This window comes from Papio anubis, chromosome 10, assembly GCF_008728515.1.
Source record: "Papio anubis isolate 15944 chromosome 10, Panubis1.0, whole genome shotgun sequence".
Lineage (NCBI taxonomy): Eukaryota > Metazoa > Chordata > Mammalia > Primates > Cercopithecidae > Papio > Papio anubis.
Genome location: NC_044985.1, coordinates 117,037,823 through 117,052,625, shown reverse-complemented (window position 1 = coordinate 117,052,625; position 14,803 = coordinate 117,037,823). Strand labels below are relative to the sequence as shown.

The following is a 14,803-nucleotide window of genomic DNA, read 5'->3' as shown; positions in this document are numbered from 1 at the left end:
TTAAGGTTGTCAACCATTCTCTGTTTCATCCATTTTCTCAGTTAAGGGTATGTGTATTGGAGGCAAGAGGAAGTGACCTTTATGGTTTGGTCAGGAAGTGGGGTACTGGGGAAGTATCTAAAAGACAATAAGCACTTTTGATTCTTGCTAGTGACTCTCCTTTGCCTTATTAAGCTGTGAGAAAATTTTTCTCCTTGCAAGTCTTGACTTCTCTTACAGAAGCCCAGCACCCACCTCACACCCATTACCTTAATCTTAAAAATTACCGTCTTTTAAGGTTAAGGTAAACTCATCCTCTCATTTAAGCAAGAATAAAAGTAAGTTACAATCTGCAGATTTGCGAACCTGAGCATCAGTGGGTAATTATAATGATAATTTACAGTGGGGATTAGAGGGACGAGCAGTCGTAAGTCAGCATTCTTGGGTCAGTAGTATTTACTCCTTGTCATTTTAAACCAGGGATCAGCAAAATATGGCCCACAGGCCAAATTCAGACAGCCATCTATTGTACAGCCCTCTGTGCAAAGGAGAGCTAAGGGGTGGCTGAGGTGGGATCATTTGAGCCCAGGAGCTTGAGGCTGCAGTGAGTTGTGATAACACCACTGCACTCCAACCTAAGCAATATATATATATATATATATATATAACTCATATATATATACACACACACACATACATATCACTCATATATATACACACACATATCACTCATATATACACATATACATTCATATATATGTATGTACCTATGTGTATATATGTATATATACATACACACACACATACACACACACACATATATTTATGTAGAGAGATAGAGAGAGAGAGACGCTGTCTCGGCTTATTATTCCAGATAACAGAGAGTCCCAAAGTAGGGTGTACTTCAGTGTTGGCTGTGGATGGGCTACACTGTGCCCTCCAGGGCTCTGGGTCTTTCCACCTGTCTGCTCTGCCCTTCTTAGGGATTGTGTCATCCTCAGGCTGATGGAAAATGCCTGCGGCAGCCTCAGAAAACATATTCAAATCCAAGCATGACCTGAGGAAGAAGACTCTCTCTTAGGAATGTGAAAACTTTCTCCAGAAGCCCAGCAGACATCCCCCTTATATCTCATTCACCAAAACAAGGTCACATGCTCATTCTTGACAAGGAGGAGGCATCACCTTTAGACCCATCTGGTTCACCCTCAGGCTGGAAGGTGAGGCTGGCTGCCCCAGAGGCCTGTGGCTGAGTGGGAAAGGGGTATCCATGGTAGCTCCTCTCCAAAGCTCCCCTCACCCCCAGTCTGCCACACCATGCCTCCTGGTAATCCCTGGACTGAGTCTGGGGTGCTTCTACGTAACTAATAAAATGTGGAGGAAACGTCTTTGCATAAGGTTCAAGGCTGGATGATAAGAAGCCTTGCAGCTCCTTCTCAGTCTCTTGGAATGCTTGCTCTGTGGGAAATCAGCCAGCGTATACAGAGCCTGACTGCAGGGAGACCACCATGCCGTGAGGAAGCCCAAGCTAGTCATGTGGAGAGGCCATGTGGAGAGCCAGCAAGTGAGTGAGAGAAAGAGCAAGAAGAGAAAGACACACACACACACACACACACACACACACACACACACACACAGAGAGAGAGAGATACCAAGATAACTGAGCTGGTTTCCACTGTTCTGGACTCGTAAATGAAGAGGCCACTTGGGATGTCCAGCTCAGTGGAGGCTTCCAACGACCCCAACCCCAGCTGCCATCTGACTGCAACCACATGAGAAACCCCAAGCAAGAACCACCCCGCTGAGCCCAGTCAGCCACAGAATTGTGAGACAGGAAAATGAATTGTTGTTTTCAGTTTTGGGGATGGTTTGTGATGCAACAATAGATAATCAGAAAAATATCTGAAGGAAACTGGGTCTCTCTGAGGCAGGAAGAAGCAAGAAATGGCTGCTGGGTAGGCTATCAATGGTGTGTCCCGTTTACCCTGTTGGGTTAGTGCACAGAACACATTATCCTCAGAAGACATCTGATGAGTGTAGAGCCAAAGCAAGGTGAAGGCCTGCAGGTGGGATCACTTTACATTGTCACCGTGGGATCCACTTTTCCCACCATACAAAGGAAACTAGTTATTGTCAGAAGAGACCATTGGGATGAAAAGTGTGTATCTTCAAAACCACTAAAGAAAAACTCAGTCTGTACCTTCTATAATAATAATTAGTAATGCCAGTAACAGAAAGTAATATTTATTGAATGTGTACAATGTGTGAGGCTAAATGCTTTATAATTGTTCTCTTCTCAGTTTTCACAACAGCATAGTCATGTTGGTGCTATTGCTGGCTCTACTTCACAAAGACAATGTAGCCTGGGTTCTGGGTTCAAATTCTGATGCTAGCACTTATCACCTCTGATATCTTAGGCAAGTTGCTTAAACTCTGTGCCCCAGGATTAAATGAATTAATACTGACAACAGTGTCTTGCACACGGTAAGTGCTTTATAGGTATGGCCATTATTATTATTTCAGAGGAAGAAAGTGAGGCTCAGGGAGACAGGTAACTTGCCCAGGGGCACATGATGGGTAAGAGGTAGGCAGATTCCAACCCAGCCTGTGGACTCCATAGCCTGCAAGCTTACCAATCTGTGCCTTCCTTCTCCTGCTTCATGAAAAACAGCCTGTGTTTTGACCTGAACTTGTATCTCTCAGATCTCCTGCTGGGGGAAATACAATCACCTGACAGCCCTTGATGCTGTGCTCTGAATCCACCACCACATTCAAGCTGTGTCCACATTTCTTACCACTGCTCCCAACCAATGATGAAGCACAGCAGGGCTGCTAAGGCAGAATGACTCCTGTGACACGTGGGACTCCTCTGATGAACTTTCCCTCGAGGATGCTGCTATGGACTGAATGCTTGTGCCCCTGCCCCAAATTCATATCTTGAAGCCATAATCCCCAGTGTGATGGTATTTGGAAGTGGGACCACTGGGAAGTGCTTAGGTCACGAGGGAAGAGCCCCCATGAATGCAATCAGCACCCATTCATGAGGTGAGGACCTTATAAAAGAGGTCCCAGAGAGCTGCCTTGCTCCTCCTACCATGTGAGGACACAGTGAGAAGTCTACTGTCTGCAAATCAGGAAGAGGGTTCTCACCAGATACTGGATCTGCCAGCACCTTGACCTTGGAATTCCCAGCCTCCAGAACAGTGAGAAATACATTTCTGTTGTTTATAAGCCACCCAGTATGTGCTATCTTATTATAGTAGACTGAACTGACTTAGACAGATGTCTATCAGGCCTGCCCAAACTTTGTTAGAATGTGCAGCATGCTGATAGTCTTCCTACCTCGCCTTCCTTCCCTCTCTCCTTCACCAGGGTCAGACCTGCATCGTGGCCTGACAGCTCTCCCAGCCTCCTCCTGTAACCTCCCCATCTTCCTCCACAGGTACCTCCTTCAGTAAATCTCTCATGTCTAACCCTGCCCTAGAACGTACTTCTGTGAGAACCAGAGAGGTTTCGATGAAACCCAGGTAATAGAAGAAAGTGGGAATGAAAGGAGCTGCCACCAGCACTGCAGTTGACATTTTGGGGGTCCTGACCCTTCCCAACTCCACTTCTCTTTCCCTCTAATCATGTCAGGCTGTGAAAACATGAAAATATGAGTTTTAGAAACATGACTCAACTGTCAAAACACAACAAATCAGCAATTCCAATTATGAAACTAAATGCCAGTATTCTGTTTGTTGGGCCACAGAGTGTATGTGACAAGAATTATCCTTGTGATAAAAAGTTAAACCGGCCGGGTGCCGTGGCTCACACTTGTAAACCCAGCACTTTGGGAGGCCGAAACGGGTGGATCACATGAGGTCAGGAGTTCGAGACCAGCCTGACCAACATGGTGAAACCCCGTCTCTACCAAAAATACAAAAATTAGCTGGGTGTGCTGGTGCATGCCTGTAATCCCAGCTACTTGAGAGGCTGAGGCAGGAGAATCGCTTGAACCTGGGAGGTGGAGGTTGCAGTGAGCCTAGATCGCACCACTGCACTCCAGCCTGGGCAACGAGAGCAAAAAGAGCAAAATTCCGTCTCAAAAAAAAACAAAAAAACAAAAAAACAAAAAACGTTAAACCAAAGAAAAACTTTGAGAGAATCTGTTGCTAGCTTCCCTAAGTAACCTCTCCCTTTCCCTCTTCCTGCCATGTGAGTCCTGCATGAAATCTCTATGGCTGAGTTCAAAGGCTTTTCCCCCTGCATTTCAGATTTTTTGGTAGGATAAGGTCCTAGCAGGGACTGTAGAAGAAAGGTCAAAGATGATGAAGATACCAAAGCCTCTAAGGATCTAGCCATGTAGCTTTCCGCAAGGGTTTACCACTTCACATTTCCACTCACATTGCAGAATGTGCACATTAACCACAGCTTTACCAGTTTTGTTATTACGACAACAAGAAATTCTTGCTAATTTCATAGATTGTGATAGTATCTGACTGTTGTTTTAATTTGCATTTTATGGGTAAAATTGTGGATTTTCCCACATATTTGTTATTCTTTTTTTTTTTTTTTTTCTCTTGGGGTAATGTCTGTCTAAATGCTTTGCCCATTTTGTCTAGGCAAAGAATAGAAAATTACCTGTGAATTGTTTGGGGGGAAAGCAAGCAAGAGATAATATTTTTGGTAAGAGTTTTCAGGATTTGTCTAAGAGACATTCTTTGTAAGGCAGACAGGAGGTTGGTGTGGACAGGGTCGCTCAACTTTTGAGTGTTAGGAAGCCTCTTTTAGGAAGTTTTAAACATTCCTCCCTTAGTGCTTATGAAACATTGTGGTATCTGAGTATTTCCATATGTTGGCATTTCCGTATCTTTGGATGAAAAGTTCTGCTAACTAAGGTATTATCATAGGGGTGGGTGGCCACCACTTGCCCAAGCTGAGACTTCTGTGGGAGAATGAGACAGACATATTTTAAAAGGTTAAGGACAAGCTTAGTAAGTCCTCAAGTAGAGCAACTGTGCAGGGCAGGACGGTTTCTGAACAGCCACACCGAGCACAGTGTAATGACACCCTTGCATTCACTGGTCCAAAAATTACATTATACCTGGAGGCAGTGGTGCCCCTCCTGCAGGCCCCAAGTCATGCCTAATGGCATGCCTAGTAACCTTTTATGTAATCTATTTCTCTGAGCTCTTGACTTACTCTGTTCTTTGAGTCAGGGCCCATTTGCAACTTAATTCAACAAATATTCATGGTGTGCTTATGATATCCCAGGTACTATTCTGGGCGATAAGCCTGTATCAGTATCTCTGCCCTCAGTGAGCTTTCATTCTAAGGCGGAAGAAACAGATGATATTAAAACAAACATACAAACAAACAAAAAAACAGGCTGGGTACAGTGGTTCACGCCCATAATCCCAGCACTTTGGGAGGCCGAGGCGGGCAGATAATGAGGTCAAGAGATTGAGACCATTCTGGCCAACATGGTGAAACTCCGTCTCTACTAAAAATACAAAAATTAGCCGGGCATGTTGGCAGTGCCTGTAATCCCAGCTACTCAGGAGGCTGAGGCAAGAGAATCACTTGAACCTGGGAGGTGGAAGTTGCAGTGAGCCGAGATTGCGCCATTGCACCCCAGCCTGGCAATAGAACAAGACTCTGTCTCAAAAAAACAAAAAACAACAACCCTCCCCCCACCCCCCAAAAAAACATACGAAAGAAATAAATTGTCTATGTTAGAAGGTGACGAGTTCTATGGAAAAAAGAAGCAGAGCTGGGTGAGGGTAATGGGGAGTGGCTGGGGGTGCAGTTTCTGCATCAACAAGGTGGCCAAGATGGACCCATTGAGAAAGTGCGATTTTAAGGCCAGGTGCAATGGCTCACACCTGTAATCCCAGAACTTTGGGAGGTCAAGGCAGGCAGATCACTTGAGGTCAGGAGTTTGAGACCAGCCTGGCCAACGTGGCGAAACCTCGTCTCTACTAAAAATACAAAACTTAGCCGAGGGTGGTGGCGCGCACCTGTGGTCCCAGCTACTCAGGAGGCTGAGGCACCAGGATCACTTGAACCCGGGAGGTGGAGGTTGCAGTGAGTTGAGATCACGCCACTGCATTCCAACCAACCTGAGTTACAGAGTAAGACTCTGTCTAAAAAAAAAGGAAGATGGTGAAATTTTAGCAAAGCTCTGAGGAGGTGAGGGAGTTGGCCATGAGGTGATCTGGGGGAGAGCATCCCAGGCAGAGAGATCAGCTAGAGCAACAGCTCCTCCATAGCAGGTGCAACTGGGCCCGCCCAGCTCCTCTGTAGCAGCGCTGTCCCCTCTCCCTCTGTTGTTGGGGGAGGTGCTGTCTGCTAAAGCCTCACACCAGTCCCCCTCTCCAGAGGATAGCCATTGGCTGACCCAGCCTGCTTCCTATCCTGGACATGCGTGGGAGGAGACCAATGCCTGACTGATGGGGGCAGGGACAAGTGTCCAATCCTCTTTCCCCTGAAAGGGACCGTCTCTGGGAAGTAATGTACGTTCCAGAGCTCCCCCTGGGTCCAGGCCGAAGCTAGACTTCTCCCAAAAGAATCTTTGCACAAAAACCCCAGGCTCAGGCTCTGCTTCCAGGGAACCCGGTCTAAGTCAGTCCTAAGGCCAGAGCTTGCCTGATATGTCCCCAAAACAGCAGGGAAACCATCGTGGCTACAGCATGTCTCCCCAGGTGGTGTGCACATACATACAACCTTGTGTACGACTCTGCCTGAGCACTGTGGAACCAGGTTCAGCAGCGTGGCGTCTCCTGGGCCCCACCTATGGTTGGTAATCACACATGTTAACTTCCTGATAAAGCATCCGTCTCTCCACAGAACAGAAAAGGGTTGGAAGGGCATCTTCTCAGATAGAACTTTCTGTCTTTAGTTAAGAAAAGCTGGCTATTTGCCTGTGTCCAAAGCTGCTTTCCTGAAATTAAGTGGATCCATCTGCTATGAACTGAATTGTGTGTCCTCACCAAATTAATATTTTGTAGCCCCAGCTCCCATTATGATGGTATTTGGAAACTGGGCTTCTAGGAGGTAATTAAGGGTAAATGAAGCCATAAAGGTGGGTGGCTTTATAAGAAGACGAAGAAAGATGACTGGGCACAGTGGCTCACGCCTATAATCCCAGCACTTTGGGAGGCCGAGGTGGGTGGATTACCTGAGGTCAGGAGTTCGAGACCAGCCTGGCCAACGTGGCGAAACCCAATCACTACTAGAAATACAAAAATTAGCGGGGTGTGGTGGTGCACACCTGTAATCCCAGCTACTCGGGAAGCTGAGGAAGGAGAATTGCTTGAACCCGGAGGCAGAGGTTATAGTGAGCCAAGATTGTGCCATTGCACTCCAGCCCAGGGGATAGGAACAAGACTCCATTTCAAAAAAAAAAAAAAAGAAGAAGAAGAGGAAGAAAGGGAAAGAGAAAGCAGAAATTTCTTTCCTGCTGTCTCTGCCGTGTGAGGACACAGTGAGAAGACAGGCATCTATCAGCCTGGAAGGGAGGCCTTATCAGAAACTGAACTTGCCGGTACCTTGATCTTGGACTTTGGCCTCCAGAAATGTGAGAAATCAATTTATGTTGTGTCAGCCACCCACTCTGTGGCTTTTTGTTGTGGCTGAGGCTGGATAGACTCATACATTACCAAAAGCACAAAAAGCAGTTTCGAAAATTCTAGAGTGGGGTTTGCGAAGATCACTTTTCCAATCCTGTTGGTAAATAGTCCTTGCAACGCCACCAACCAGCTCCAGGGAGGCCAGTGACAGAAGGTGTGAGAACCAGGCCCCAAATTACCTTTCTACTTTCATACCTAACCATAGATAGAAGCATTGTCTGAAGACAGACTGAGGGAGACTTTTCTCAGAATTTTAATCATTGCCTGTGTAGCTGCTGTTCTGCGAACACTGAGATCATCTCCTCTTGTATAGAAAATTAATACCAAGAGGTAATTTCTTGTTTTTTTAAATGTAAAATGCTTAACCCATCTCTGCATATTCTGGCAATACAACCAAACTCTTGACAAGGAGTTGAAAAGAACAAGCTTAGAGATTGGAGACACGACCTGGAGACTTGGTTCTCTACCTTTCTTTCTTTCTTTCTTCTTCTTTTTTTTTTTTTTTTTTTGAGACAGAGTCTCTCTCTGTTTCCTAGCAGTTGCACAATCTTGGCTCACTTAGACCTCTGCCTCCTGGGTTCAAGCCATTCTCCTGCCTTAGCCTCCCGACTAGCTGAGACTACAGGTGCACACCACCATGCCTGGCTAATTTTTGTATTTTTAGTGGAGACAGGGTTTCATCATGTTGGCCAGGCTGGTTTTGAACTCCTGACCTCAGGTGATCCGCCTGCTTCAGCCTCCCAAAGTGCTGGGATGACAGGTTTGAGCCATCAGGACTGGCCTTTACCTTTCTTATATGACCTTTGCCAGTGCCCTGACCTCCCTGAACCTCAGTTTTTTCCTCTATAAGATACACATAGGCCCCACCTACAGAGCAGTGAGGATCAAGTAGAGAACCCACGAGACAGTGCATTTCATCTTAGCCCAAAGACATCCATCTCTTCAACCAGTACTAGCAATTCCTGAGATAGGTAACTTGCTGGATTGGAGTGGATTTAGCTTATTCCTGAGTAGATTGTCATGTGGCCTTAGCCCAAGAGAAGTCCAAGAGCTCACCAAAATTTCATAATCTTGGGTGCTCACCTGTGTCTGCTCACAGGTGAGAGAATGGACAGGTACGAGTAAGGAAGAAAGAGCCTCTGTAGGGAGAATGGGCTAGCCAGTCCTCAATTAGCTACATCAGCATGACCTGGGGGGTATTTAAAATGCATGTTCCTAGGTTTTGCCAACTCCCCTGGCCCCTCCATCCCCCAGCTACTGAATCAGATTCTTTATGAATGGTCCCAAGACATGCACTTTTTAAAGTTTTATTTATAGAGACAGGGTCCCACTATGTTGCCCAGGCTGGCCTTGAACTCCTGGGCTCAAACAATCCTCCCATCTCAACCTCCCAAATGACAGGCATGAACCACTGTACCTGACCAAAGATCTGCATTTTGAAAACAGGCTCCTCACATAATTCTTAGGTACACCTAAGTTTGAGATGCAAAGGTCTGGTAACTAGATTAGATTTTGCAGTCACTAACAGGTTAGTACAGATTTTATACCCCTAAGTTACAAGTACATGTTTTGAATAGCCTGCTTGGAACAACTTGCAGTTAAAATTTATTCTCTGTAACAGTCAGTATTTTTTTTTTTTTTTTTCTGGGATGGAGTCTCGCTCTGGCACCCAGGCTGGAGTGCAGTGGTGCCATCTTGTCTCATTGCAACCTCTGTCTCCTGGATTCAAGCAATTCTCCTTCCTTAACCTCCTGAGTAGCTGGGACTACAGGCGTGCGCAACCACGCCCGGCTAATTTTTGTATTTTTTGTAGAGATAGGGTTTCACCATATTGGCCAGGTTGGTCTCAAACTCGTGACCTCAAGTGATCCGTCCACTTCAGCCTCCCAAAGTGCTGGGATTATAGGTGTGAGCCACTGCCTCAATCAGTATTTTTATGCTATTTATTGACCCCCCCCCAAAAAAAATTGCAAACTAATTATATGCCACCTATGATTAGTACTTACATTATGTAAAATATTCCTCCAGTCATACATTATCACTCTTATGTTCAATTAGGGTGATTTAAGAGGAACGATTGGAGACAATTTTTACATTTTTTCACTGAAAATCAAGTGAGTAAAAAATTAGGAAAGACATGCAGTGGTCTTTAGCATCTGGGCATAATCAAAACTATTGAATTATGAGGTCTGAGTATTGTTTTGCTGTGTGGGGCCTGATGCCAAGATGCACAGCAAATGAAATGGAAACATGATGTATCTTGCAATGAACAAAGAGCAAAGGTTCCATTAAATTTAGCATTCTGACTTCATTAAAAATTTTTATTCCAGCACATAGAACATGCTGTGAAACAGAAATCACAGAATGACATAAAACAACCTCTCTGTCATTTGGGAGTCTATATTTAGAGTCATTTCTAAGTGTTTCCGCACCACTGGGACTGTGGGAAAGATTTTCCTTTTCATTATGCAACATTATGAACCAGAACCAAAAATTTAAGGCAGCTAGTTTTAATATTTTTTGTTAACACCATATTGTTGAATGGTATCATGCCAACGGCAAGAGAGAATGGGTAAAAAACCTGTTGTCCATATGCTGCAGGATGAATAATAATTTCACAAGTGGAAACAAGGGAAGAGTGAGCCTGAAAAACATGAAATCTATGAAATACAGTGTCTCAGGATGGCACTCAGTGACTGCAAGGAAACAATGCTAAGATGGTACCAGACCAGTTGATCTTATAGGTGCCATCCTCATGGGTCTTCGAAGGCAGGACTCTCAGAGCCCAACTACCTTGAGAAATACTCACCCGAGAACTTTCTCGGTACAAATAGTGAAAGCCACTACGTTTTCACCCGATTTTTATTTTTCGTTTGCTACCTCCAATTTTCCCAATGATTCCGAAGTCTACGTATTACCCTTCTTGCAAATGATTATCAGAGAGGGAAGGTAAGCTGCCTCAACTAATTCATGGCAAAGTTGGGATTGGAACCCAGCTCTGGCTCTTCATCATCCCCCCACTTCATCTGTTATAGCACTTTGCCTCTTTTGAGTATGAATCCATGTGTTTAATGCTTTCAGTGATGTTTCTCCAAATGTGATGGCCTGAATACCAGCATGAGAAGGACCTGGAGTGCTTGCTGAAATTCAGATTCCGAGGCATCACCCAGACCAACAGAATCAATCATCCTGGCAGGGCCCAGAAATCTGCATTGTAACAAGTTTTCCAGGTGATTTTTATGCATAGCAAAGTTTGAGTATTATTATCTTTGAGGAATCGAGAGGAAGCATGAGATACAGTAGCTGCCCTTAGTACTTTTACAAATGAGTTGGAGAGAGCAGCCCCCACACATTAAAAGCAAAAAGTTCCAGATACTTTTGCATCGTCTGCAGCAAATTGTGTAATCCCAGCCTGGCTTCCACCTGGTGCTCAGTGTGCTTCTGAGCCATCCTGCTTTGTGATCAGGTGGTATTTACTTGGGGAGTCAAACCCTCATATTAACATAAGCAAAACATAATTAGAAAAATCTGTTATAAAAACCATTCTGTTTTCCAAGCCAAAAATAAATTACTTTGGGGTAAGTCATGCCAGGAATTCCACTTCATTAGTTCATGCAATTAAGAATGACTGTCATGCCAATTGCTGTCACTATCTATTTTTCTTCATTGTTTGGGCATGTGGCCCCCCACCATCTTTTACTCCCAGTGTATGTACAGTTTGAAAGAGTTGGCTGAGCGCAGGGGTTCACGCCTGTAATCCCAGCATTTTGGGAGGCTGAGGCGGGTGGATCACCTGAGGTCAGGAGTTTGAGACCAGCCTGACCCACATGGTAAAACCTTGTCTCTACTAAAAATACAAAAATTAGCTGGGCGAGGTGGTGGGCACCTGTAATCCCAGCTACTCAGGAGGCTGAGACAGGAGAATCATTTGAACCTTGGAGGTGGAGTTTGCAGTGAGCTGAGATTACACCATTGCACTCCAGCCTGTCCAGCGAGGTGACCATCTCAAAAATTGCCCTTCAAAGATGATCTTGTTCGTGCACCCGAACGAGTCTGCGCTCTGTCGCCCAGGCTGGAGTGCGGTGGCTCTCAGCTCACTGCAAGCTCCGCCTCCCGGGTTCACGCCATTCTCCTGCCTCAGCCTCCCGAGTAGCTGGGACTACAGGCGCCCGCCACCTTGCCCGGCTAGTTTTTTGTATTTTTTAGTAGAGACGGGGTTTCACCGTGTTAGCCAGGATGGTCTCGATCTCCTGACCTCGTGATCCGCCCGTCTCGGCCTCCCAAAGTGCTGGGATTACAGGCTCGAGCCACCGCGCCCGGCCAATCTTGTTCATTTTTAAACAAGTTGTGCTGGGTACTCTCCATTTGCCCCTCTTCCTCCCTGTCCATTGTCTGTTCTTCTCAATGTGCTCTGGGCTGGAGGCTGAGCCCTGGAGGACAATAACACCATCTACCCTCCGGATTCTGGTTGGGTTTGACCAAAGGGAATAACCAGTAGGGGATAAAAAGGCAGGAGAAAAAAGAGGTCAAAGTAACTTTAATCTACAACTTTTTAACCTCTCAGTTGTTCTTGGTTTCTTTTCTGACTGCAGCTTCTAGCAGGGGTCAGTCTTCCTGGGGTCTGGCTACCACCACCTTGGGTAATGTCATACCCACCCCGCTTCAGATCTAAGGAAGGTGATGGCTTCCTGCTGTTGCTAGTCCCTGGCTGCCTCCACATCCCTGCTACTTCTCTTCACTCTGCCTGCACCTCTGTAAATGGACTTTTCATTAAGGTCTCTCAAGGGTGCCCTGTTTCCTGTACATTTATGCACATCTCTTTATATTCCTGGGTTATGTGCATATAAAAACGTATAGTCTACTAAAATTATGGGGTTAATTTGCAAATATAATTACTAAGTTAAAATGACTGGGTTTATTTTCAAACACATAGATGTGTTTATGTGTATACACACACACACACACACACACACATGAAAAACGTTAGCATGGCAACCTACCTTCTCCCACCTTCCTAAGGAGGAAAGGCCTTGTTGGTTCATTTGAGGAAATCAATGGACATGGACCATGGAGAAAGGAAAAAAGGTGTGAGTCTCAATTTCACTTTATAAACCTGGGAGGACGTGAACTAGAACAGAGAGGAATGTGAGGGAGAATGGGTACAGAGACGAGAGTGGGGTGGCTGGGCTGCCCTGAAGTCCTTTGGGAGAAAAGTGAGTAATGAGGATTTTAGAGAAGCTGTCTGTAGATTGTATAGTATGATTTTCCTCTCATTACTGCCCATCAGGAAAACTTTCCATTATGATCAACATTTCCCTTCAAGGCTGTGGGATTTTAAAACATACCTGCAAGGTCTTCGACATTTCACCCATCAAAAGGTGGAGTCTAATTCCCTCCTCCTTGAATGTGGGCTTGCTTCAAGTAGAAAGCAGCAGAAATGCTTCAGCACGACTTCAGAGGCTAGGTCATAAGAGGCGATATGGCTTCCAGCTGGTGAACTCTTTCATTCTCTCATCTCTCTCTCTCTCTCATTTCTCTCTCTCTGTCTCTCTCTCCTGGCTCTTAGAACCCAGCCAAAGCTGTTGTGAAGAAGCCAGAGAGTCATCCAGGAAAACCATACATCAGTGTCATTGTCACTGCAGGCACACAGCTCAGCTCAACTGAGGTACCCACTGATGTCAGCATTAACCACCGGACTAGGGAGTGAATGAAACTTCAGATGGTTCCAGCCCCCAACTTTCAAGCACACCCAGTGATGCTGAGTGCAGCTGATACAAGCTGTCCCCAACAAGCCCTGCCCAAGTTACAGATTTGTGAGCAAAATAAGTGTTGTCGTTGTTTTAAGTTTTGGAGCTGTTTGTTACACAGCAATAGATGACTGGCACAAAGCTTTTACAGTCAGCTTGGGTTTCTTTAAGTAACCTTAAAGGGGCCTGGGGTTAATCAGTGACAAGGAGATGATACAAAAATGATACTTTTTGTCCTCTTAGTGGCTTTTAGAAAAATCCATCTTAGTTTAATGTTAAAAAAAAGAAAAAGAAAAACAGCCAGTCGCAGTGGGTAATTCCTGTAATCCCAGTACTTTGGGAGGCCAAGACGGGCAGATCACTTGAGGTCAGGAGTTCAAGACAAACCTGGGCAACATAGCAAGACCCTGTCTCTACAAAAACTACAAAAAACTCAGCGAAATGTGTTGGCGTGAGTCTGTAGTCCCAGCTACTTGGGAGGCTAAAGTGGGAGGATCACTTGGGCCCAGAAGATGAGACTGTAGTGAGCCGTGATCACACCACTGCCCTCCAGCCTGAGCAACAGAGTGAGACCCTGTCTCAAAAAAAAAAAAAAAAATCCTTATGGAGAGTTATATATATATAATATTATGATGTTATGACAAGCACTGTGTGCCTAACATGTAGGAGGTGCTTAATAAATATATATTTTGGGGGAACACATAAGCCACTTGAGGTGGGGTGTGGGACTCCAGGCAGCATACTTGCATAACAATAGCTATTGAGGGTGGGTTTGGATGCCTCCAAGGCTCTTGTTTGACTTGGATGAGTGGACAATGCAAGTTTGGATCCGAGCTCATTTGCTCTGTTTAATAGAGAAGGGAGGAGATAGCTTGGTGGTATATCTATGTAGGAGGAAAGAAAAATGGGTTTGAAAGCTGGTAGTGGAAAGTTTCAGAGAGAAAACTGTCTTTTTGTAGCAGAACATCTTAAGGGCCATGGCTGTTGTGAAGCAATGGCACCTCCCCACCACTAAAGCATGGCCAGGATGGGCTTTGAATGGACAGAAAGTCATGTTGCTCAAAAGGACAGGTAAGAAGATTGTGGAAAGTTCTTAAGAGAGGGAGGGCAAATGCACGGGGCAAGGTAGTAGGGGAGCTGAAATAAAGTAGATCAGAGAGAAATTTCTGACGGCCCGGTGACTGAAGACTTCTAAAAACATAGATTTCTTTAGCTGGGTATGGTGGCATGCCTGTATTCCTAGCTACTTGGGAAGCTGAGGGAGAAGAATCATTTGACCCCAGGAGTTTGAGGCTGCAGTGAGCTATGATCGCACCACTGCCCTCCGGCCTGGGTGACAGTGAGACCCTGTCTTTTTTTTTTTTTTGCTTTGAGACAGGGTCTCACTATCATCCGACTGGGAGCAGTGGTGTGATCATAGCTCACTGCAACCTCGATCTCCCTGGGCTCAGGTGATCTTCCCAGCTC

At 45.4% G+C, this 14,803-nt stretch overlaps 1 long non-coding RNA gene across 1 annotated transcript; it reads left to right on the top strand.

Moving 5' to 3' along the window:
* The first annotated feature begins 758 nt into the window (after positions 1 to 758).
* Positions 759 to 13,885, top strand: LOC108581453. The gene is made up of 3 exons (XR_001893691.3): positions 759 to 2,042; positions 10,671 to 10,819; positions 13,156 to 13,885. It is a non-coding gene; the product is annotated as an uncharacterized LOC108581453 (long non-coding RNA).
* The last annotated feature ends 918 nt before the right edge of the window (positions 13,886 to 14,803 follow it).